The sequence below is a fragment of the Nansenia antarctica genome, assembly GCF_963989245.1.
Source record: "Nansenia antarctica genome assembly, chromosome: 8".
Classification (NCBI taxonomy): Eukaryota; Metazoa; Chordata; class Actinopteri; order Argentiniformes; family Microstomatidae; genus Nansenia; species Nansenia antarctica.
In genome coordinates this window covers 33,220,142-33,246,555 of record NC_137678.1, presented here as the reverse complement: position 1 = coordinate 33,246,555, position 26,414 = coordinate 33,220,142, and the positions used below count along the sequence as shown (strand labels likewise).

General features: G+C 47.1%; 1 pseudogene across 1 annotated transcript; it reads right to left on the bottom strand.

Moving 5' to 3' along the window:
- Positions 1-18,178: 18,178 nt before the first annotated feature.
- On the bottom strand, positions 18,179-24,617 carry LOC308164139 (F-box/LRR-repeat protein 4-like; annotated as a pseudogene). The gene is made up of 8 exons: positions 24,483-24,617; positions 23,922-24,257; positions 22,374-22,698; positions 21,354-21,598; positions 20,670-20,883; positions 19,021-19,092; positions 18,569-18,881; positions 18,179-18,345 (listed from the first exon to the last, which is right to left on the bottom strand). The product of its transcript is annotated as an F-box/LRR-repeat protein 4-like (transcript).
- Positions 24,618-26,414: the final 1,797 nt, after the last annotated feature.

Here is a 26,414-nt window from a genome sequence, read left to right as displayed (position 1 = left end):
CCATGATGTTACGGCATAGTCGAAGTGACATTGAATGAGAGCTCCTGATAGGGTCCTCAGTGTGTTTTTACTGACAAGTGAGGATATCCTGTACAAGAATCTAGTTCTATGGTTCACTTTTTTGATTACTTTTGCTGCCATTTTATCTCCGGAAAGATTTGCCTCTAAGATGGAGCCCAGGTATGTAATATCCTCTTTTCTTGTGATATTAATGTTACCCACTTTTATTTTGAAATTTACAGCCTTTCTGAGTTTAGATGGGGATCCGTATAGGATGGTTTCAGTTTTACCTAGGTGTATTGATAGTTTATTGTCAGCTAGCCAGATGCAGATTCTACTCAGTTCAGTGCTTAGCGCTTTTTCCACCTGCAATATGTCCCTGTCAGAGACCAGCAGAGCCGAGTCATCCGCGAACAGGAACAAATTGCAATCACATGCTGATGACATGTCATTCACATATATTAGGAACAGTAAAGGTCCCAATATGCTTCCTTGTGGAACGCCGCAGGTCACTGGGAGGGGGGGGGACAGTGTTCCGTTCACACTAACCACCTGTTCCCTCCCCTCTAAGTAGGATTGCATCCAGCTCACCGATGTTCTATCGAACCCAATTGCTTTCAGTTTATCTAACAATATGTGGTGATCTACTGTGTCGAAGGCCTTCTGGCGGTCCAGCATGACCATGCCGCAGTACTTGCCCGAGTCCACCTCATGGTTGATGTGGTCGTTCAAATAGAGAAGGCATGTGTCAGTGGAATGGGATGTTCTGAATCCTGATTGAAATTCATACATCAGATTTTTTTCGGTAAGGTACCTATCAACCTGTTCATAAACTATTTTTTCCATAAGTTTCGAGATGGAATTAAGAATAGAAACAGGTCGGTAGTTGCCTGGGTCTAATTTGCTTCCTTTTTTATACAGTGGGGTTACCCTTGCTATTTTAAAGTCAAGGGGGACGTGTCCCTGTTTGATGGAGAGGTTTATTATGTGGGTGATGATTGGGGTAATGGAGGCAGCTGAGTCTTTTAGAAATCTGGCTGGAATATTGTCATGGCCCGTGGCCTTTTCTGAGTGTAGAGCGCCCAGTTTTTTAAACACCTCATCGTTTGACACCATGGAGAGTTTAAAATCATCTTTGCGTACACCCAGTTTATTGTAGAACGCACAGATGTGCTCTACACCATAACGCCCTGAGTGGGGTGGTAGATTGTTAACTAATTTAGTGGCTTTATGGTTGTAAAGAAAGTGTTTAAGCACTTAGCCACATCCAGCTTGTCTGTAAAGAGAGAATCTCCAGATTTTATGCTGATGTTTGTAGACCTGGTTTTGAGTTTTTGACTGCAACCTAGTTGTCAACTACTCGTAGCCAATCAAGGCTCAAAAAATGAGCAGCGGTTAGATGTGTCCTAGGGTTGAGGCCTAGCAGAAGCCTAACCAGTTTATTTTGGGCTGTCTGGAGTCTTGTTTTTTGGGCCTTTGTGGTTCTATAGTACCATGATGTTACGGCATAGTCGAAGTGACATTGAATGAGAGCTCCTGATAGGGTCCTCAGTGTGTTTTTACTGACAAGTGAGGATATCCTGTACAAGAATCTAGTTCTATGGTTCACTTTTTTGATTACTTTTGCTGCCATTTTATCTCCGGAAAGATTTGCCTCTAAGATGGAGCCCAGGTATGTAATATCCTCTTTTCTTGTGATATTAATGTTACCCACTTTTATTTTGAAATTTACAGCCTTTCTGAGTTTAGATGGGGATCCGTATAGGATGGTTTCAGTTTTACCTAGGTGTATTGATAGTTTATTGTCAGCTAGCCAGATGCAGATTCTACTCAGTTCAGTGCTTAGCGCTTTTTCCACCTGCAATATGTCCCTGTCAGAGACCAGCAGAGCCGAGTCATCCGCGAACAGGAACAAATTGCAATCACATGCTGATGACATGTCATTCACATATATTAGGAACAGTAAAGGTCCCAATATGCTTCCTTGTGGAACGCCGCAGGTCACTGGGAGGGGGGGGGACAGTGTTCCGTTCACACTAACCACCTGTTCCCTCCCCTCTAAGTAGGATTGCATCCAGCTCACCGATGTTCTATCGAACCCAATTGCTTTCAGTTTATCTAACAATATGTGGTGATCTACTGTGTCGAAGGCCTTCTGGCGGTCCAGCATGACCATGCCGCAGTACTTGCCCGAGTCCACCTCATGGTTGATGTGGTCGTTCAAATAGAGAAGGCATGTGTCAGTGGAATGGGATGTTCTGAATCCTGATTGAAATTCATACATCAGATTTTTTTCGGTAAGGTACCTATCAACCTGTTCATAAACTATTTTTTCCATAAGTTTCGAGATGGAATTAAGAATAGAAACAGGTCGGTAGTTGCCTGGGTCTAATTTGCTTCCTTTTTTATACAGTGGGGTTACCCTTGCTATTTTAAAGTCAAGGGGGACGTGTCCCTGTTTGATGGAGAGGTTTATTATGTGGGTGATGATTGGGGTAATGGAGGCAGCTGAGTCTTTTAGAAATCTGGCTGGAATATTGTCATGGCCCGTGGCCTTTTCTGAGTGTAGAGCGCCCAGTTTTTTAAACACCTCATCGTTTGACACCATGGAGAGTTTAAAATCATCTTTGCGTACACCCAGTTTATTGTAGAACGCACAGATGTGCTCTACACCATAACGCCCTGAGTGGGGTGGTAGATTGTTAACTAATTTAGTGGCTTTATGGTTGTAAAGAAAGTGTTTAAGCACTTAGCCACATCCAGCTTGTCTGTAAAGAGAGAATCTCCAGATTTTATGCTGATGTTTGTAGACCTGGTTTTGAGTTTTTGACTGCAACCTAGTTGGCTATTAAGTAGCTTCCAAAGGTCACGTGGTTTGTTTAAGTTTTCTTCGATTTTGTTATCGAGGTATTTTTTCTTAGCAGATTTGGTCATGGTAATTACCTGATTGCATAGTTTGTTGCATTGTTTTTTAATTTTCTCAAAGTGGGTTTTGAGATCTTCGTTTAAGTGTTTCACTAATTTTGATTTGCATTTTTGAACTTCAGAGCATTTTAGGTCTCTGACTTTCATAGCATTTAGAATGTCCGAAATCATCCATGGTTCCGATCAGGCTTTAACCCTGGTGGTTCTCATGGGGGCTATACTGTCAATAATATTTAGGAATTTGGTTTTGAAACCTAGCCATGCCTCCTCAACCTGTGTGCTTTTTAGTTCATCTAACCAGTCTTGATTCTCCAGTTTATGGTTTAAGGCCTCACTAGAATAGGATTTAAGGGATCTAGTGGTTACAGTTTTATGACCGCCAGCCTTGGGTTTATGCTTTTTACGAGTGCAAAAGATCATGTAATGATCACTTAGCCCACATACAATAACCCCACTCTTGGAGATTTTGGACTCATCCGATGTTAGAATGAGATCTATGGTGGTTTGAGTAGAAATACACACCCTAGTGGGTTTGGTAATTTGTTGGCGGAGACCGTGTAATTCAGAAAACCTAGTGAAGGATTTGAAGCCGGATGCTTCATTTCTGAGCATGTCCGTGTTCCAATCCCCAATAAGAATCTTTTCCACACAGTCAACGTCATCCAAGCACCCCTCAAGAATATCATAGAAATCATTCTGATCGGGAGGTCTGTAGATAGTACCAACCAGCACCGGTTTTGCTTTGTTAAAGATAATTTCAACCCAAACAGATTCTAATTTGTCACGATTCAGGTCATACCGGGTGTTAAAGATAATATCGTTGTGAATGTACATGCAGACACCACCCCCATACCTGTTCCTGTCGTTTCTGATGACTGAGTAGTTTACTATTTCAATCTCTGGGTCTTTGATTGATTCATCAAACTTGGTCTCAGAGAAGCTCAAAATGTGAACCTTGCTGTCATGGAACATTTCTCTGATTTGGTCCAGTTTAGGCACAAGACTGTTCACATTAAGGTGAACAATATGCAGGCCCTTACTGCTGTGTCCAAAAAGAGTGTTCATGTCCTTGACTTGGAAATAGTCTCCATTCAGGTCATCGTCAAGTTGAGGATTGGGGGATGGGGGGGGTCGCCCATTGTTCAACGGTTTCGGTAGAGAGTCTCCGGGTGGAGGAGGGGGGGTCGTCGCCGGGTGGGGGAGGGAGGGGGGGTCGTCGCCGGGTGGGGGAGGGAGGGGGGAGGGGGGGTCGTCGCCGGGTGGTGGAGGGGGACGTCGTTGGTGGTGTTTATACCGGCCGTAAGATGCCTCCAGGATTCGGTGAAACGAGCCATGAAAACTGCATTAAAGGCCGGGAAGTAGCCGTAGTCTCCCCAGGTCTCGGTGGTTGGAGATGGGACATCAATGGGGGTTGTGTGAGGGGGCTGGGGGTCCTCGGTCTCGTCCGAGGCGGTGGTGGTGGTGACGCCTCTGTGTTCACTGGATAGCTGGTGGAAGCTAGGTGGGGGGCTAATGTTGTTAGCATAGCTACCCTTTGTTTTGATAGCCTCGTCTGAATCCAGGAAGTCCGCTGCTGGTGCCGGTTTGACGACAATGGCGTCGCTAGCAACAGTTGCCTGGGAAAGGCACAGCTGCTCTCTGGCCAAACGTGTAGCCTGCCTGGTTGTAACTGGACCGGGATTCAGCTGAATGTCTCCCGAGAGAAGTAGGTAGAGACAGATCATGGTCCTTCGGTCCATTCTACCTGCCGGAAGATGCGCCGGAACCCACTAGACTAGACGGTTTGACCTGCTGCCATTTCAATGTTTGGCATGAAAATGTACCCTCTGATCTTTCTCGACCCCGTGAACAGTGACGCCTAATTATTTAAAAAGTACGGTCTTGTGCACTTCATACGCTCACTTGCGGATAGCAATTAATACTGCGACACGTTAATTACACCTTCCTCTTTATTTAGGAGACTTGAAATTTCCCATTAGACTCACACAGTCACAGAGCGTTGTTATGGTGTTGAAGCTAGTCTTCTAGTGCCATCTAGCGAGTTGATGCTCGGATAAAGCTGTGAGTTGAGTGGGGACTAGACAACATTCTAAGAGGTCAGGCTTTTGAACCACCTGTTTTCGTGATGAGCGACACGGCGTGACGTTACAATTATAAGGTTCTATCTCCCTTTTTGTTAAAATTGAGTTGTTTACATAATCTGATCCATTAGGTGTTTATTAATGCCTGTGTGGTGTTATTTTAAAAATGTTGACATTTTTGACTTAGTAATTCATAAAATACAAAGGTTCCATCTCACAAAACATAATGGAATGTTAAAACTTTGACGCTCAATATCTCTGAACTACCCTAAACGGAGATAGAACCTTATAATTCTAAGCTCACGAATTGATTAAGTTTACGAAGACAATTCAAGTAACTTCTAAGTAGCCTAAGTAAGTGTTGGCCTGCACTTGTTTCTTGGAATATCTTCCCTGATCCTGTGCATTCAATAATGATAGTACAGAGTAGACAACGTGATTAGTCTGCTAAAGCATATTTACCCCCCAAAAAAGCAACCATCAATGTAGGCCTACTGTTTACCAGGAACTGAACAATGTATTATGATATTGACTTGTTAATAACAATAGTATAACATTATCATAAATAATATGAATTAGCAAAAAATAATAACTGTTATTATGTTATTATCGTTCATAATATGAATACTATTTCGACATACAGTATATGTTTTTGACACATGGAAGGTGTCCTTGAAGAATCTTCTGTTCAAACGGGAGGGGGGTGGGGGGCTCCGTAGGGGGGGGGGGGGGGGGCTCCGTAGGGGGGGGGGGGGGGGGTGCTCAGGAGGGGGGCCAGTGCAAAGCGAAGCGTCATGTTTCGGACAGCCGGGGTTGGTTGGAGGCGCATCATCAAGGAGCACGCGGCCTTGGTGTCAGACGGAGCCGTTTGAAGTGTCTGTTACAGACCGATTTGATCAGGTGAGCGGAGATTATCGAGGATTAGCTAGTCCCTCGTCTCTCCCTTTCAACATCCCCGTCTTTCATTATAGCCCTTGCTGAGGCAGAAATTATTCCTAATCAGAAATGTAACAAGGATATATTTAGAATCAGATAGGTCCAGCGATGTGGGCCCAGTATGTCTTAAATGTGACTATATAGGGAGGAGGGATGGTTTGAATGTCAACCGTTTAGGTCAGATCATCTTTGTTGTTATAGAAGATGTTATCTTTCCCTGTTCAAAGGTTTTATTTTTTTTATTTTTTTTATTTGCCATTGACAGATTTCAATGTTTACGCAACAAATCCATAGTGACACACACACACACACACACACACACACACAACCCCAAACACACGCAGGGCGCCCACATACACAGACACACACACACACACTCCCCCGCCCCCCTTTCCTAGACCGATAACTTTAGGTTATTTACATAACCCCAGTTCTCTGAGTAGTATTCGTGAGTATCTCACTATGGGAACGCCCCCTGCGTGACCTCATCAGAAACTGAATTACACTGCGCCAGCCTATTGGCTGGCCCAGGCGACGCTTGTGTCACGAGGGACGGGACCCTCCGCCTATATAAAGCGTACACACAGCGTCTGTCGTCATTCAAAACAAGCAACCTCTTTCTCGCTTCTAAAGCAAGGAGGGTGGTCCGGTGAGATACTCACGAATACTACTCAGAGAACCGGGGTTATGTAAATAACCTAAAGTTCTCTTTCATAGTATTCGTTTCGTATCTCACTATGGGAATATACTTACTCCCGTATTGCCAGACCTGCCTGTAAAACGACAACTGTCCCAGAATGGACCCTCACACTCTACATGGGTCACCAACAGGCGGCCCGCGGGCCAGATGCGGCCCACCAAAGCTTTCCATCGGGCCCGCCGAATATTCATGTTTTTACGGGTTTTTTTAACGTTTTTTTTTTTTTTTCCCGAAAATGAGGGAAATACCGTTTAGAACATATATCATAGATAGATTCATATAGTTCTTACAATGCAGGAGGAGTCAGACCTACCTCATTCACAAAGCTGCAGCCTTGCTTCTGGTTGGGCACTAAATAGCAGTAGCGAAGCTGAAACTAATTCCCCTCTTTTATTAAATGGAATGCGGCAGACGTAGCGCTATTCTCATGCAAGAATGAGGACAAATTCATAGCTCTCATTTAACATTTCGTTGTATTTTATTTTTTCACATAGCCTACTCATAGGCCTATTTAACATTTCGTTTTAGTTTATTTTTCACTCTTTGTTGCTCTTGTTTAACATTTCGTAACATTAACAGTGACTTAAATAACTAACTTCTCAGTCAGAAAATGAAAAAGATTAACATCACTTAAATAAAAAAAATTGCATGGCAAATGATAGGCCTTCATTGCCAGAAATGTTGTTTTCAAGTCGGTCAGTCAAACGTTCACCGCGGCATCCTGGTATCGCCTGGCATCTGTAGCCTATATCAAATAAAACGGTAATAACCAGGTCATTAAATTACACTTTAACAATGAATAAACCATGCCATTTAACATAGCAACAATAAAATCCTATGTCTGCAATACTCACATTTTGTTAATGAGAGAACTAACATCTCCCCTCTGACGCCAACTTCTTAAAATCAGGCTGGAGGTCCTCGTGAATGGCTTCAGATTCCAGCACAAACTTGCGGAACAGGCGATGCTGTGTACTGGAAGTTCCTCTGATGAAGTTAATTATTTTCATTGTTTTGTCCATAACCTCTTTCAGATCCCCACTTAGTTTGGCACACAGCACGCCAAAATATCTCGATTGCCCCCTGGTGGCTGGTTGGATAATAGGTGTCAGGAGTCTGTTCACACTGATAATAGGCTAATAATCATTAATAACATTAATTTAGTAAGAAAATGAAAATATTAAACAGTAATATGCTAATAGTACTATATACAATAGTATGCCTAAATAAAATAATTATATATATATATATATATATACGTATATATATATATTAAAGTCCGGCCCCCACAGTGTATGCTTTGAAAAATTCTGGCACTTGGACAAATATAGTTGGTGACCCCTGCTCTAGGAACTACGTCCTAAGAGGAACCCAAACTGAGGACTGAGTGTGATAGCGTTGGAGCCGTAACATCCAACCTATAAAATCTAGCGAACGTGTGGGGCGAAGCCCAGCACGCCGCCGCACACACCTCCTGAATAGACACCCCTTTAAAGAGTGCCCAGGAGGTCGCCAAACCTCTAGTAGAGTGCGCACGTAAGCCCGCGGGGGGCTGTAGACCCTTACTAGAGTAAGCCAAGGCAATAGCCGCCACTACCCAATGGGAAAGGCGTTGTTTCGACACTGGCTTTCCCGTGTGTGGATTCGCCCAGGATACAAACAACTGGTCACCTTTCCTGCAACCCTGAGTCCTGTCTATGTAAACACGCAGCGCGCGGACAGGACATAAAGTATGCAACCGCCTGTGCTCTTCCGAGGCAAAAGGCGGGGGATAGAAGGCAGCCAACTCTATAGGGGTGCAAGAGCCTATAACCTTCGGAATAAAGGCTGGGTTAGGCATCAGACTGACCCTAGAGTCCCCTGGGGAGAACTTTGTACACTCTCGGTGCACCGAGAGCGCATGGACTTCACCTATGCGCTTAGCCGAAGCCAAAGCAAGCAATAGGACCGTCTTTAGCGTTAACACTTTCACCTCCACCTGTTCCAGCGGTTCGAACGGTGGGCAGGAGAGAGCATCTAGTACCATAGGGAGGTCCCATGAAGGAGCTAACGGCCTAGACGTAGGCAATTTCCTTCGGGCCCCTTTCATAAACTGGCACACCAACGGGTGCTGGCTTATCGACTTTCCACCCAGGCCAATATGACAAGCCGAAATAGCTGCCAAATAGACCTTAACGGTTGAGAAAGCCTTACCCCTCTCAATCAAGTCCTGTAGAAATGACAGAATAACTGTCACAGAACACTGAAAAGGGACAGCGTGTGACTCTGAGCACCAAGTCTCGAACACACGCCACTTATGCCCATACAACTTTCTAGTTGATGAGGCTCTGGCGCACTGAATAGTGTCGATCACCCCTTAGGGAAGACCCACTAGTGCAAGGTTGATCCCTTCACGGGCCAGGCCCACAGAGACAATCTCTCTGGGTGGGGATGGAATATCTCCCCCCGCGCCTGGGTCAGCAGGTCCCTGCGCAGCGGTAGTTGCCATGGCGGACCAGATAGGAGATGAAAAATCTCCGCCAACCAGTGCTTTCCCGGCCAACGCGGGGCTATCAGCACCATGGACAGATCTCCTTCCCTCACTCTGGCCAGAGTCGGGGGAATGAGTGCCACCGGTGGGAACGCATACAGGAGGGTCCTCGGCCACTCATGCGCTAATGCGTCCACTCCCAGCGGGGCTCCCCGATCGCGCAGAGAGAAGAACAGGGGACACTGGGCGTTCTCTGCCGTAGCATAAACGTCCACGGTCGCTTGACCGAATCGTGACCAAATCTGTTTCACTACTTCGGGGTGAAGTCTCCAGTCTGCGTACAGTGGGTTGCCCCTGGACAACAAATCTGCTCCGTAGTTCAGAATGCCCGGTACATGGGTTGCTCTCAGCGACCGCATGTGTGCACTGCTCCACACTATCAGTCTGTGTGCCATGGTGTGTAACTGGTGGGACCTCAGTCCCCCCTGTCTGTTTACATAGGCAACGACCGTGGAGTTGTCTGTCCTCACCAAAACATGATGTCCTCTCAACCACGGGAGGAAATGTTTCAGAGCCAAGTGAACAGCTAGCAGTTCCAGACCGTTTATATGGGTAGAACGTAAGTGCGGGTCCCAACCCCCCTTTATCGTTCTCCCTTCGAAAGTGGCACCCCAGCCTCTCAGAGAAGCGTCCGTGGTGATTACTTTTCTGTTCAGGCCAGGTCCCATAGAAACACCCTGTGTTATGAAACCTGGGTCCTTCCACTGGTGCAGAGCCAGTGAGCAATCCCTGGAGACCCTCACACGACGGTGACCGTCGCGGTGGGGGTCCAGGCCCAGAGAGGCCACCCAGCGCTGGATGCCTCTCATGTACAGGCGCCCCAGGGGTATGACCACATCAGCGGAGGCCATCAAGCCTAACAACCTCTGGCATTGTTTGAGGGTAACTATGTTGCCCCTGCGAAACAGCGCTATAGTCGCGCGCATCGTCTCCACTCTTTCTGGAGACAAAAACGCCTTGGCTCGGATAGAGTCCAGTGCGAGCCCTATAAACGCGATGCGTTGGGAGGGTGTCACCATGCTCTTTCCCATGTTTATTCGGAACCCCAGATTCGTTAGGTGTTTCGAAATGACCGCTGTGTGACGCGCCGCCTCCTCGCGGTTGGTGGCTGCCACTAACCAGTCGTCGATATATGTGGCCACTCTGATACCCCTCTGTCTGAGAGGGGCCACTGCTGCCTCGGTGCATTTTACAAACACCCTTGGGCTTAGTGACAGGCCGAAGGGAAGGACCACATATTCGTACGCTATCCCTTGGAAAGCGAATCTCAGATATTTCCTGTGTGATATATCGGAATGTGGAAATAAGCGTCCTTCAGGTCGATTGATGTGAACCAATCCCCTGCTCGTATGAAACTTAGCAGGGAAGAGTGTGTCAACATCCTGAATTTGTATTTTCTGAGATGCTGATTCAAGACACGGAGGTCTAGAATAGCCCTCATGCCCCCCCCTTTCTTTGGGACCAGAAAATACTTAGAGTAGAAACCTCTGTGGGTCTCCTCGAGAGGTACAACTGTTATAGCTCCTTTCTCCCTTAGAATGGAGATTTCCTCCTGGAGAATATTGGCTCGTTCGCCCTGAGCTCGAGAGTACAGTATTTCTCTGAATGGGGGTGGAGCGACACAGAATTGGAGCCTGTAGCCCCTTCGTAGTGTCCTCAACACCCAGTCTGACTGTGTGCAGTCTGCCCATTCCCGTTGATGCGTGGAAAGTGGGCTGACTGGCCACACCGTCACATGCGAGTTGTTGGCGCCCCCCCCAACAGCCGCCTAGCGTGCCTTCCCGCGCTGTGCGCGGTCGGGCCGCTTTCTGCATCACAGCCGCGGGACGGGCTATTCCCACGGTCTGCGTTATGGCAGAGAAAGATTTGTTTTTCAACATCTCTTTTATTTTTATGCTTTTCAACATTGTTAACAACGCCCTTGGCACTCTGCCTGGATGCGCTTGTCGGGACATTTTTAATACATTGTGCATTAACGTGCTTGAGCGACAAACAACTTTGTAGTATGAACAGTCTCTCAGCTTTCCCCCGGAAGGCGTGTGAACACGGACGCCGACTGGTCTTGCACTTTGTATGGAACATGTCGTACCGAACTTGCTCTGGAACGGAGCTGGGAGGGTACAGAGCGGTCAGCGAGGGGGGCCGACTGGACTCGCTCTCCTCCCGAGGAGAGGCTGTCAGATCACCCGCTTCTTCTTCCTCACCGACGCGGCGGCCGGGGGAGGGGGCGGGGACGCCTGAGGTCTGTCCCGGGGAGCCTGTTTTCTGGCCCATGGTTTCCTGGGACCTCTGGGTGCCTGGGGCGCTGCCTGCTGTCTAGCCGCTCTGGGGATCTTGAAGGCAGGGGCCGGGCGAGAGATAGCCTGCGCATATGACTGCCGTGGCTGGGTCACGGGCGCTGCGGGCTGCGCTCTTCTCGGAAGGCACAGCTCCATAGCCTCATCCTCTCTCTTTTTCTCCTCACATCTCTTCTGCATTGAGGTGACTGCTGCACCGAAGAGACCCTGTGGTACGATAGGGGTGTCGAGAATTTCTTCTCTCTCCTTCGCCGACAGGTTGGTGAGACCGAGCCAACGCGCCCTCTCCTGCAGTACCATGAGAGCCATGGATTTACCCGTGGCTTGAATGGCCGTCTTGTGGAGACGGAGGATGTGATCCGTTATAACACAGATTTCCTCCCATAGGGTAGGCATATTGTCTGGGTTAGCGGTCATATCCTCCTCCAGCTCAGCCTGGTAGGCTGATAGGAGTGCGGAGGCATTGAGAGCCCTCGCTGTCAGTGCCGCTGCTTTGTAGCACTTGTCTGTAAGGCTAGCCTGGAAGCGGTCCGACTTGGAGGGTAGGGACGGGGCAGCCGAAGATACGGGGGTCTTCGGGTGCAGGTGGCGCGCCACCACCGGCTCGACCGGTGGGATGTGGCGGAGGCCGAGGGAGTCCATCCCCTCACAATCCAGTCGAGAACCCCCGATTATTGGGTGTTTCTCGCTGAATGGCCGTTCTTTCCACGTAACTGCTATCTCATCGAGTAGCTCGGGGAATAACGGCATAACTTGTTTCCCCGTCTTAGCCGCCGTCTGCAGTCTTTTGCCGTCAAAGCGTGACATAGCAGTTTCGGTTTGGGCGACGGGCCAGGGGATATTCAGCCTCTCCGCTGCTCGCTTGCACATGTCCTGCATGTCGCAGTCCATGGGAGACGGGGCGGAGGGTTGGTTACCTCCGTCAGGCGTGGGGGGCTTTCCAGCTCCGCGCCTACCGGTTGATAATGAGGAGTCTTCCTCATCATCGGTGGACAAAATGAGGTCTGAGTCACGCGACCCTCCCTCATCATTGTCCGAGTCTCTCTCATAGCGAGCACCGGTAAAGCTGTCCATCCCCTTGTCATCCAGTACCGGGAAACCGATATCAGGGCTATGTGGCACTAAGTCCGCCCAGCATGGTGTCGGTAAACCTGGAGACATGTCCGCGTTAGACTGTGATGGCAGCGTTTCGGCTGCCTTACACAGAAGCGGATCTTCTCCCGACAGGCTAGCCATGCGACTTAGCCGTCGACGGAGAGATTTCTTGGGGAACACTGCACAGTGGATACACTCATCGGTAGAGATAACAGCGGCCCGGGCGTGGATTAATCCCAGACACACTGCACACTTAGAGTGAGTGTCCCAGCTAGCCATTGACTTGCCGCACGGGCAGGTCTTCCGGCTAGTCTCGGCTGTGCTAGGTCCGCTAGCCTCAACGTTAGCCATTTCTGGCTAAAGGTTGTAGGCTAGCTGCTAGCAGGTATCGCTACCCCGAGTCAGAGTATTCCTACTCTTCAACAGAAGTATTTCAACTCCTGTGAACGTCAACGAAGTGCAGTTTAGCAGCAGAGCGCCCGTCGGCACGAGTTTGGTCGCTCGTATCTGTGGACTGTTTAGCTCTAGCCACCCGCACAGTTGTTGTCAGCTCCAGTGAGAAGCGAGAAAAGGTTTTTGAATGACGACAGACGCTGTGTGTACGCTTTATATAGGCGGAGGGTCCCGTCCCTCGTGACACAAGCGTCGCCTGGGCCAGCCAATGGGCTGGCGCAGTGTAATTCAGTTTCTGATGAGGTCACGCAGGGGGCGTTCCCATAGTGAGATACGAAACGAATACTATGAAAGAGAACCGTGATACAGCCTCACAAGCCGACATAATTCCACCGTTTGACACTGTTGTTCTTTACCCTCACTCAGACGCATCACAGCTAATTACACCATGCGCACTTAAGTATACAAATGTTTGTGTGCGTTCATTTGTAAACGAGTTATTATTTAATTATAACTTTGCGTGAACTTTGCTGATCAGTGGGGCGAGTCGTGTCTCCCCTTCAGCGCATAATTATTCAGGCTAATTGCTCGCCCTGTTCGTGGAACGTGGCTCATCCTTCAGCCTGGCCATCTAGCATGCCTTCTCTTGGCTGCAACTTCTCCAGAAACATTACCAGCCTTAGATGGTTCAAATGTCTTTTAAGATAAAAGTATAAAGTATATACTGAATGGGGAGGAAGGGTTAGGCTACATGTCTGCATTGATTAGTAATGTGTTGCCTTAACTGCTAAATACTACATATTTGGCCTGGTATTAACTTAGTATTAGGGGTTTTCTTTTTGCATCATGTTTTCACTGAACCCAAATAAAGGTCATGCATCATCCCACCCAGTCTACCTCCTTCAAACACAGAGAGGGTAAATTAATGTTATGGTGTGACTGACAGGTATCCCTATTAGAACGCCTCTCTCCGTACAGATGGAGAAACCAGAGACACAAAGCCACATAATGATGGATAGAATGATGAGGCCTCCCTCAGGCGGCGAGGTGGAGGGATGAGTCTCTCCTTCACTCTCTCTCCCTGGCTCCTCTCTCTCTCTTTCTCTCTACCTTGTCTCTCCCTTTCACTCTCTCACCGCAACCCTTGCTTTCTCTCTCTCTCTCTCCTCCCCCACTCTCTCTCTTTCTCTCCCTCCCTTCTCCCTCTTCTTTCTAGTGCTTGTCTGAAAGGAATATGTTGAAAACTGAGACCACTCTCCACCATAGACACGAGTCTCTGTCACCGCAACACCATGGCTTATTATTAGTCAAGTAATCCTTCTGATGACACTTATGTGGTTTACAGACAAGAACAAAATAGAAAACAAGGGCAGGGATGAGAAAGAGGGAGGAGAGAAAGAGGGAAGAGAGAAATATGTAAAATAGATAGAGAGATAAGGAAGGGTGGAAGAAAGAGACTAAAACTGGGGGAAAAAAACAACAAAGTGAGATCAGAGCTCATACTGTTCAGAATGCCCACAAGGCAAGCAGAATAGTTCATTATCATCTCCTAATGCATTTAACTCTTGCCCCCTAATTGTTCACACATTTGACTCCAGCATTTTTAAATTTAGGAGCAATGAATTTCATCGTGATTTTTTTCCAGATTCATCAGCCCTTGTCTGTATCATATTGGGGGCCTTGGAATAAAAAAAATAAAAAAAATTAAAAAAGCTGAACTAATTGCTGAGGATCCCCTACGGATGCATCAGGCTTATAACAGAGCATGACAGCAAGAAATCAAGCTGCTGCGTAGAGCGTAAAGCCTCCATGAATCACTTTCTGTACAGTAGGGGAATGCTATAGCAGAAACGCTAGAGCTAATATAGCGGTAGCGTCAGTGGTGGTGGTGGTGGTGGAGGGGGTAATCATCTGGGAGGAGGCAGTCCAAATGAATACTTGACTGGCCCCGTGCCGCCTCATTCTTAGTCATTAGGGCGCATTACAGGGCCACAATATACATCATTAAACCGGGCATAAACAATTCATTAAAAGGCCGTTAAGGAGACAAGCTAGTGTCACTTCTGCCTGTTGTATTAATGGGTAGTAAAGCGGCAGACGGTTAAGGCTAGGGGATATCATTCTGTACACCTCCCCCCTCCCTCCCTCCTCTTCTTCTACCCCCAGTCAACTAATGGTCTCACTAGTTATTCTAGAAGCAGAAGATGACCCCCCTCACACCAATCACCCTGATGTCCCATTCAGTTGGCGAGACACACCTCCAGGGGCCAATATCGGGGCTATGCATGATAGTGCAGGTTCTGAATTTTCCAGCACATCACTGGTGGTAGAATTGTAGAATTACAATTATTCTAATTCTAATTCTATGATAGAAGGTCATCAAATAATAATAAATAATTTTGCCATTTAGCAGACGCTTTTATCCAAAGCGACTTACAATTACGAATTACAGGGACATTCCCCCTGGAGTAACTGAGGGCTAAGTGCCTTACCCAAGGGCACACTAGTAGTGGTGTGGCTTCAGGCGGGATTTGAACTCACAACCTTCCGATCACAAGTCCAACTCACTATCCACTAGACCACCACTACCACCTCTATCACCTCATCAGTCAGCACAACCAGAGGTATGAATACGATTATACACATATTGGCACTTGAAATGACAATTTGAGGATTAAAAAAAAAAAAGAGAAGAAGAAAAACACTAGACACAGTATTAGTCATCAACCTTCAGTTTATTTAAAAGCAGGTGTTCACATCAGAGGCAAGACCTTTTGAAATAACTAAAGAGTGGTTATCTTGTTGGTGCGGTTCGGGGGCCATCAAACACCTCACTTTCACACTTAGCAGAGGGAACATTACTCAATATCCTACCAATGGCACAAAGGTTGATCACACATCCAGAACTGACTGTGAAAGAAAGCACAGTCACACAGCAAAATAGCATGTACACGTAAAGAAATAATCATTGCATGAAATCAAGGTGGCATATCAATGGGATAAAAAAGGCTGTTTGCTAAACAAATAAGTACGTTTCGTCAAATTGGTGACTCGAAATCAGGATGATTTCATTAAGAAGTATAGAAGTGATTGTGTGTACTTGTTGTACAAGTGTCAGCATGTGTGTGTCTTAAAAACACAGTTTGCCTGAGCTTCGGCCTGTGCAGGCTACATGACTGATTCGTGTGACTACTGTATGTTACACACTAAGAAAATCCACACAAGTGCCATTTAAAAACAAAGGGGGAACTAAAAGATGAAAACACAATTCTAACAGAATATATATATGATCTTTTCTTCTTTTTTTCTTCTCTTTTTTTTAAATAAATATGTTTTGCATATGTCAGTCAACATGAATGATCTGCAATCGCAAAAATGCTTTAACTGATCAATGGTCAAATAAAGCTACTGAATTTCTGGGTTTGGCTCATCACTTTGGTTGAAGAAAAGGAAACGGAGCACCATGCAACAATCACGAACAGACACAGAGAGCAGCACGCCACATTTAGTCATGAGTATAAGGCACAAAAATACTCCACATACTAGCTAGCATGTGCTCAAAAAGGAAACTTCAAGTTTTTGCGTAAAGGAAATTCTTCTGCAGCACTTGCACCACATTGTGAATGTGGAATTATATATTAAACAAGATCAATAAATAATTCATAAGGATACCAATATCATTTTAAAATCATACAATTTGTACAATATTCAACATCAAATATGCAAACTTTTCTTTTTTTTCTTCCTCATAGGATCAGTCAGTGTAAGATGTAAATTAGTCTGAAACTCTTGGGTTTTGTTGTGTTGTCATGGACGACACGTGGCAGTAAAAATCTAACTGTTCCGCTTTAAAGGTACAGAAGGCTGTTAAGCTGGTTTCTGGAAACATAAACATCTTAAACATCTTAAAACAATAAAAACAATCACATCAAAATAAAAGCCCTGAGATTCAGAACCAACATCGAGGTCAGACATTTACCGTGTGACAAGGAGAGGTGACGTGCAGACAACCAGCAGCCACGTCTGGTTGTCTTCAGGTGGACCATCTTCAGGTTGACCATCTTCAGGTTGACCTTCAGGTTGACCATCCGGTTGTCTTCAGGTTAACCATCTTCAGGTTGGCCATCTTCAGGTTGACCATCTTCAGGTTGACCATCTGGTTGTCTTCAGGTTGACCATCTTCAGGTTGACCATCTTCAGGTTAACCATCTTCGGGTGGACCATCCGGTTGTCTTCAGGTTGACCATTTTCAGATTGACCATCTTCCGTCTTCTAGTGTACCAGCTCAGCAGCCATGCTGACCCTGATTACAACAAGACTCCTCCTAGGTAGTCTGGTTCCATAGCCACTGTGACTAGACCTGGGTCTGGACTCTGGCAGAGCTGTCTAAACCTGGGTTCAAAGTCTGGCACTGCTGTGTCTAAACCTGGCTTTTAAAATGGGGCACCACTGTGTCTAAACCTGGGTTAAAGAGTCTTAAGACGAGGGGCCCTATTATGCACTTCTTAACTTGCCGTATTAAGTCTTAATTAAGACGCACCGCCAGGTTAAGACCTACCCCCACCCTTATTATGCGCTTCATACGCGCTACTGCTATTATGCAGGTGTCGATAGGCGCCCACACATAAGACGTAAAACTCCCGTGCATATATTGCTCATTGTGGGAGTGTTCATATGTTAATGAAGTGCACTAGGCGCCCCTGCTATTATGCGATCTGACTTTGCTCCTATCGCTAAGAAGTGGTTTGAAAAGTTCTTAAGTTTAGACTTCTTGCACGTTTTGAAACACGAGCGCGCCTCCGCGGTTTGCGCATGCATGTGGGCACACATGAACACGCACGTGGCTCCACGGCAAGACGTCAATTACGGTCACAGTATAAATGCTTTATTTCAGAAGGGAGAGGCAGAGAAGCGCGCTGACCTCCTTCTCAGGACTTCCATAATAGCATAGCGCTAATGACTCAACGCAGCCGGTTCTTAAAGGGAATGGCACCTGGCACGCTGATTGGGTTGATTGAGAAGACGCCCAAAACACACCCATGACTAATTTCTTTGCTTAGCGCCGGGTTTTAGGCGCCCACTACCGCACGCATAATAGCAAAGTGGCCTTGACCACGCCTCCACGTCTTAAGTTTAGATCTACCGCCTCGTCTTATTGATGAAGTGCATAATAGGGCCCGAGGAGTGTAATGGAGTGTAATTTTGGAGGGGAGGGCGGGGGTCACTGGATGCTGAAGCTCTTCTTGATGTCCACTTTGGGGAAGAGGCCACAGAGCTCCTGGACAATACGAGCGTCTACCTGGGAGCAGATGGACACATCCAGGAGGAGGAGTTTGGGGCACGACTGCAGCAGTTTTCTCAGGGAGGTGGAGCTCACCATCTGGGTGCCTGGTCAATCAACACCATCATCAACAACAACAACAACAACAACAACAACAACACCACCACAGTGGATTCAAAAGTCCACTGAAAATAGTCAGTTTGGCAAACAATTGTTAAGAAAGTGTGTACTAGTGAATTTGTTTGTGATGAGCAATTATCCAAGTCCGGGTCATAAAAAGTGTGTGTGTGTGTGTGTGTGTGTTTGCGTTATACACCATCAAGTACCCACCCAGTATGTCAAGGTGCTGCAGGGCGGGGCAGTTGGCGGCCAGCTCGTCGATGTCCGAGTCGCACACGGTCCTGTTGGCGGTGAGGAAGAGCTTGCGCAGGCGCGGCAGGTGGCGGGCCAGGTGCTGGAAGCACCCGGAGCTGCTCTGGAGCGTGGAGCACCAGCCCAGGTCCAGCTCCTCCAGCAGCCTGCAGCCGGACGCCAGCTCGGCCAAGCCGCGTTCCGTCAGGTTCCTGCAGTGCCACAGGTCCAGGGAGCGCAGGGAACGGCAGCGGACACTCAGCATGCTGGCCATCACGTCATAGTCCTCGATCTGGAGGGAGGGAGGGAAGACATATAACCTCAGTTAGGGGTGTCATGTAACTGTATGGAAGAATAGGGCGGATTGAGATGTAGTTGTGATAATGTGATGGTTTGTGAGTGTGTGTGTGTGTGTGTGTGTCTATTCTCACCATCAAACAGCTACCCAGATTGAGGTGTCTCAGATCGGCACAGAAGGTGAGAATGCTCAGCATGGCTGTTTGCTGCAGAAACAAAAACAGAAAGACCGAGCAAGAGGGAGAGGGGGAGCGAGCGAGAGAGAGAGAGTGGAGGACAGAGTTGAGTTTCGCTTCCATTAAATAACCCAAAATACAATTACTGTACACACTCATTTTTGTACACACACGGTAAAATGAGAAAGGAATGTGTATACAAAATTACAATAACAGGTCTACCCTTCAACCCATTTCATTTAATGTCATTTAATATCCTTCTGAAATGTCTCGGTTTGGCACACAAAGTACACCACTCAACAGTATTAGAGAGTAATTTAATATTTCTCCACATATTTTCCCTTTATTCCCCCATCACCTGAGTCAACCAGAGTCAGGCAGGGATCACCTCAGTGAATGCAGCTGGGATAGAGATGGGATTTCAACACAAAACTGTCAACATGTCACCCAATAGAAGGTGTGTATGTGTGTGTGTGTGTGTGTGTGACGAATACCCGAGTGAGCAGTCACTTTGTGTGTATGTGTGTGTGTGTGTGTGTGTGTGTGTGTGTGTTTGGGGTCCCTATCTGGCGTCTCTCTTTACGCCTTCAGACACAGAGAACTATTTAATTACACCAGCAGAGACAGGCTAATGACAGTTGCGCTAGCTGGGCTAGGTGACAGGTAGGGCTACAGACACAGTCTGCCTCTGTGTGTCTTGGTAAACAACCTGGACCCGTACTCTACCACAGAAACACTACACCTCACACTGCTGGAGAGGCAGGCTACACTATCCGCCTTCAGAAACGCCGGAACCTGACAACACACTCAGTAATGTCGGTCGGAGAGAAGACTGCGGTTTTGGTGCAGGCCTGGGCCTGGACCGCTATGTAGCCTATCTCCAGGACCCCTCTGGGGTTCATACACATGATGACAGCACAAAGAAGGAGCCCCACCTCGACCACAACAGTACCATCCAGGGGTCAAGTCTACACTACAAACCAATCTTAAACCTGTACATGACTAATGTAAGGATTTGCATACAAATCTGATTAATTTCAAGACTGTTCTGAATAGATTGAGGGACTGTTCCATAACACAGAAGCTTAGAAGCTTTTCTCCATTGGAAATATTGTCTAGACAAGAACGAGGCTTAATCAGTGAAGTGTGGAGTAAACCGTTGCTATGGGTGTACTCCACAGATCTCGGTATGGTAGAGTAGAGAACCAGAAGGCTAGTCTAGTCTATGTACCTCTATCTTGGTACGGTTCTATCGTAGAGAACCAGAAGACTAGTCTAGTCTAGTCTAGTCTACGTACCTCTATCTTGGTGCGGTAGGGAACCAGAAGGCTAGTCTAGTCTACGTACCTCTATCTTGGTGCGGTAGGGAACCAGAAGGCTAGTCTAGTCTAGTCTATGTACCTCTATCTTGGTGCGGTAGGGAACCAGAAGGCTAGTCTAGTCTACGTACCTCTATCTTGGTGCGGTAGAGAACCAGAAGACTAGTCTAGTCTAGTCTACGTACCTCTATCTTGGTGCGGTAGAGAACCAGAAGGCTAGTCTAGTCTACGTACCTCAATCTTGGTGCGGTAGAGAACCAGAAGACTAGTATAGTCTAGTGTACGTACCTCAATCTTGGTGCGGTAGAGAACCAGTCTGCGCAGGCGGCTGAGCTTGGAGATGTGTGTGAAGGCCTGGGGCTGGAGCCTGTCGCAAGAGGACAGGTTGAGCTCCTGCAGCCCGGGGCATGTCGCCGAGATCACCTCCAGACACGCCTCAGACAGGAAGTGACAACACGACAGCTCCAGAGACACCAGGCTCAGGCCGCACGCCTTCATGAAGCTGGGGGGGAGAAGGTGGAGAGGTGGGATGGAGGAGGAGAGGAGAGAAGGAGGAGAAGAGAAGAGGGGGAAGGAGGTGAGGAGAGGAGGGAAGGTGGAGAAGAGGAGAGGAGGAAGGAGGTGAGGAGAGGAGGGAAGGAGATGAGAGGAGGTGAGGAGAGTAGGATGAGGAAGGAGGGAAGAGATGAAGACATTAGGCTTTTATCTATCTTTCTATCTATCTATCTATCTATCTATCTATATAACTATATATCTTCTAATCTGGAAAAAAAGACTAAAACCTTTCAAATAAACAAAAAACTAAAAGCGAACTCATCAGTTGAAACAGAAGTGACCCCAACCAACCCTGACAGCCAAACGGACGACAGTAACAAATCAACCACTAACCCAAAAAGAACAAATCAATAACAATCTCTCTCTCTGGGGGAGTCTGACCACTGGGTCCCCAGACGGTCCCCCGCTGTCTCTCACCTGCTGAACCCGGTGACTGTGACCGCTCCTCGGTTTCCGGTCCAGGAAAGGTTGAGCCTCTGGAGGAGGGTGCAGCGGGTCTGCAGGTGGCCCAGGGAGGCGTCGCTGAGCCGGGCCCAGTAGGGCTGCAGGCTCAGCTGGATGTACTGGAGGGGGTCGCAGCAGTGCTGGTGCAGCAGCTTACAGCTCTGGGCCAACCGACACAGGTCTGGCAACGCCAGGTGACTCACTATCAACTGGATCAACTGCGGAGGGGGATAAAAGAGAAGGATAAAGAGAAAGAAATAAAGAGGAGGAAGGGAGAGATTTTGAGGGGGAGGAAAGAAGAGCAGGAGAGAACAAGGGGGATAAGATAAGAGAAAGAGGAGCGATGAAAGAGAGAGAGAGAGAGAGAGGGGAGGGGGGTTACTCTGAATTCCGCGCGTGGTGTAAGGCAGGGCAGAATAACATCGTAAGTGTTTATCTGGAGCACAAAGCATTGATCTTAGGATCAGTCTGGCAGTGGATCTGTTTGTTTGGGCAATGTGTGTACACGTGCCCCTCTCAGGGATAGAGAATAGATTGTGTGTGTGTGTGTGTGTGTGTGTGTGTGTGTGTGTGTGTGTGTGTGTGTGTGTGTGTGTGTGTGTGTGGGAGTGGGGTGCAGCGAATACACAATATACTGTGTTAAACAGGGTATCAGCTAGCAGATAATAGCCATATTGTATTTCAGACACACACTCGCAGTGTTAGTTAGAAGTGTGGTGAATGGCAGCGGTTTGGAGAGGAGATAAGAAAAGAACATATAGAGTACCACTGGTGTTTTTACACCACTCTGGGACAACATGACACATCTTTATGGCATGAAAATTACAGTGTTTGCAAGTGCAATATCAAATGTCTGAATGGGTCCATGCCAGAATGTGTGTGTGTACATGTGTGTGAGTGTGTGTGTGTGTGTGTGTGTGTGTGTGTGTGTGTGTACGTGCATGTATCGGTGTGTGTGTGTGTGTGTGTGGCAGTCTGACGGCATCCAAGCACCTCGGAGGGCAGCTTGTCGAAGTATCCGTTCCCTGCGTTGTGGGGGCCGTCCCCGGCCTGTCTGAAGTGCCCGGGGTCGGCCGTCTCCTCCTCGCTGTCGCTCAGGTCACAGATGTCGATAACGGGCATCTTGTAGAGGGAGAGGATGGGCCTCTCTCCGCGCAGGATGACCGCGTCCAGCTCCGTGTAGTAGCCCAGCAGAGAGCTGTTGACCTCCACACGCAGCAGGTTGGTGGGGAAACTCAGCTGCTTGATGCCGGGGGAGAACTGGCGAGCCTGGGGGGTCAGGACCTTGGTGGGCTCCCGCGACCACAACACCTCCCACCTGGAGGAAACATTCAATAAATAAACAACAGAGAAATACACCCTACCTGTAGACGGAGTTACACCTCAACAAAAAAGGTCCGGTCTATCAAGACCAAAACATCACGCCACCTGAACAGTTTCTTCCCTATGGCAGTGGGCCTCCCAAACAAGCCCCCTGCCTCTCACTGACTCTGGGACTTCCACTCCACGCCCCCTAGTTTTAAATGTATTCTAATTTGCAGCATACATAATTCTTGCTCTATTGCTCTTTTTGCCATTGTCTTTTTATTATTATTTTTGCTTGCTAATATATTGTCGTTTTTTATGTCCTATGCACCAACCTCAGTAAGTCAATTTCCTGCATGCGCAAATATATTTGGCAATAAAAAGAATTTTGATTCTGACAATTGAGACAGTCGTCGTCGTCCCCATCTTAGGGATGCTCAGAAACCTCTATTCTGTTATATACTGTACAGGCCAAAAGTTTGGACACACTTTCTCATTCAATGTGTTTCCTTTATTTTCATGACTATTTACATTGTAGATTCTCACTGAAGGCATCAAAACTATGAATGAACACATGTGGAATGATGTACTTAACTAAAAAGTGTGAAATAACTCTAAATATGTCTTATATTTTAGATTCCTCAAAGTAGCCACCCTTTGCTTTTTTGTTGATAATATTATTATTTTTTGTTAATAAAATATATTATAATAATATTATATATATATACAGTATATATAATAACATATTATTATTAACACATATTATATTAAATATTATTATTATATCTTTTATTAACAACAAAAAAGCAAAGGGTGGCTACTTTGAGGAATCTAAAATATAAGACATATTTAGAGTTATTTCACACTTTATTGTTAAATACATAATTCCTATGTGTTCATTCATAGTTTTGATGCCTTCAGTGAGAATCTACAATGTACCAAATAGTCATGAAAATAAAGGAAACGCATTGAATGAGAAGGTGTGTCCAAACTTTTGGCCTGTACTGTATATAGTACTATACACACAAAACTGTATGCTAGTCAAGATATTGGGACAAAGACCACCAGCCTCCCCACCTCCACCACGACCACCACCACCTCCACCACCACCACCACCACCACCACCACCACCTCCACCTCCACCTCCACCATCACCTCCACCTCCACCATAACCACCACCACCACCACCACCTCCACCATCACCTCCACCTCCACCACCACCATGGTCCTAACTACCTGACGTCAGCAGGAGGGTTCTGGGAGAAGGGGTTGAGGGAGCAGGCCAGGATCTGGACGATGGCCCCTGGGTGGTAGGTCTCTAGTACCTCCACGGCCGAGGGGTAGACAGGCTCCTCGAAGGCCAGCTCTATGTAGTCCTGGCTGTGGAAGCCCTGGGGGGTGCGCCGGAAAGGCGGGGGCGCGCTGGCACACTGCTCCCACCAGGTCCCGTAGGCCCCCGGAGCTGGGGTAGACGTTGGGCACCCCGGCCAGGTTCCACATGGTGTAGGCCATGCTGTTCTCGCTGCCGTAGTGGGAGCTGAAGTCCACCACCTCCTTGGCGTACTGCTCCACCTCCCAATCAAAATCAGGTATTTCAGGTCTCATTCTCAACACACGTTACAAATTAACAGCGAGGCATTGAGAGAAATCAAAACCGAGAATCAAAACAGGTTTGAGGAAAAAACGGTCAAACAAAAACAACACAAGTCTGGGTATCTACATTATAAAATAAAATCACAGGCTTCACGTAGCTCATGATTACATAAGTGACACAGCGAAACCTCAGTGGTACCTTACCTCCACGCTGACGGGCAGCACCGTCCGCTGGCCCGACTCCACAGCCCTCCGGCTGTTCAGCGCCTCGCCCCGAGTCCCGCTCCTGGACCGGCGCCGCAGACAGATATAGTAAAACATGCTCAGAAGGGTTAGCATAAGGAATGCTTGGTCTGGGTCTGGGGGGGCAGGCTTGGTCAGGAAGCAGCCCCTTGGAGAGCGCCGGCTCGGGGGGGGGGGCTCGACTTCTAGACAGCGCGGACTAAAGGCCCGGCCACACGCATGACCTATGGGTTAGAGACAGACAGGCAGACACACGCGCACAGACACGCACACGCACACGCACACACACACACACACACACACACACAACCACACACATAGAACATGACCAGAAAAGGGAAATTACATCACACTACCTACCTAATGAAATCATCATTACTGATGTAATCATCAGACAACTTCGCTGTCTCTGGTCACACAAGGCAATCATTAAACCACATTCAACCATATGCATGTTGGTCACTCAAATCACACAATCGGATTGGTTGTACTTCAGCTTCTAGGGCTAAAAGTGTTATAAATAACATAACATCTGCGAAAACAATCCTATCTCTGTGGAACACCAGAGCGAGGGCAGTGTCCTATTCATAGTGTCCTGTCTTCCAGACTTCATAGACAGGCCTGTCTCCCTAAAACAAACATATGTTCGCTGACATTGGGTGGGTAACAAATAGTCATTGTGGCCGCAGATTTTATTCTAACTAGCTGCCAAACTCATTGATGTCAGGCTACTGTTTGATGATGATGACGAGGAAGACATTGTAGGTAACTAGCTGGATCGAGGCAGCGCTGGGTAACTGGGAGGTATTCCATCAACATCGCTAAAAGAAAATCCAGGTTTAGTCTGACAAGTCTCGCGAGAGTTCCTAAAATATCCAGGCATATTCTGACAAGTCTCGCGAGAGTTATCAAAAATAAGCCAGGATTTTCCTTTAGCGACGTTGATGGAATACCCCTTAGCTACCTAGCCTGAGGCCCTGTACACACTACTCCGTTTTTTTTTTTTTTTAAACCGGGCGTTTTTCTACCCGGTTTTGCCTTCCATCCACACGCACCCGGCGTTCGCGGTTACTGAAACCGTGCTTTCTTGAGAACTCCGGCCAGGGTGAACTTTTGTAGAAACTCCGGTTTCAGCAGAGAGGTGTATACGGGAAAACCCAAGTATATCCAGCTGCGGATATCAAATCCATCACCCGGAAATGTGATGTACCATTTGGTTGGAGCGCGTCATCGTAAGTGCGTCGGTAAGCAACCGCGAGAAACCGCGAGATTCTGAAGGATCTTAAATGGATTTTAAAAACACAGCGACATTGTATAGGACATTTAACGAACAATAATTTGAACACGCAATTGATAAGAAGAAGAAGAAGAAGAAGAATTACAAATACAATGGCAAATGCAGCTCAGGTGAGAATTTCGAAATATTATTAATGAACATGTTATAGTTTTCAGATGTGTATTTATTATTTAGGTTGTTGCATGTGTTACGCGGCTGTTTCGCACGTAGTTTTGTTCATCTGGCTTGGCTAATTGGGTAATCCTATGTGGTTTAGCGTTATCAGAGATATTAGAGAGATATTAGATTAGATTCAACTTTATTGTCATTGCTGAGTACAAGTACCAACAACAAAATGCAGTTATGCATATAAGATCTACAGCTGGCAGGGCTAAAAAACGCAGCGTTGTCTTCAACCACTTAATGTAATTTAAAAGTTCACAATAGCTACATTCTCAGATGTCTACCGATTACTTATCCCCCTATTTTTATTGCTTGTTTTCTTGTTTTTGAGAGCTGACTTTTTGCAGGCGCCAAGCTGTGGTCCCGAGCAGAGGGACGACTGGCCACCAACGGAGCTGTCCGTGTCTGACCACTGGGGGTTGGACACAACACTG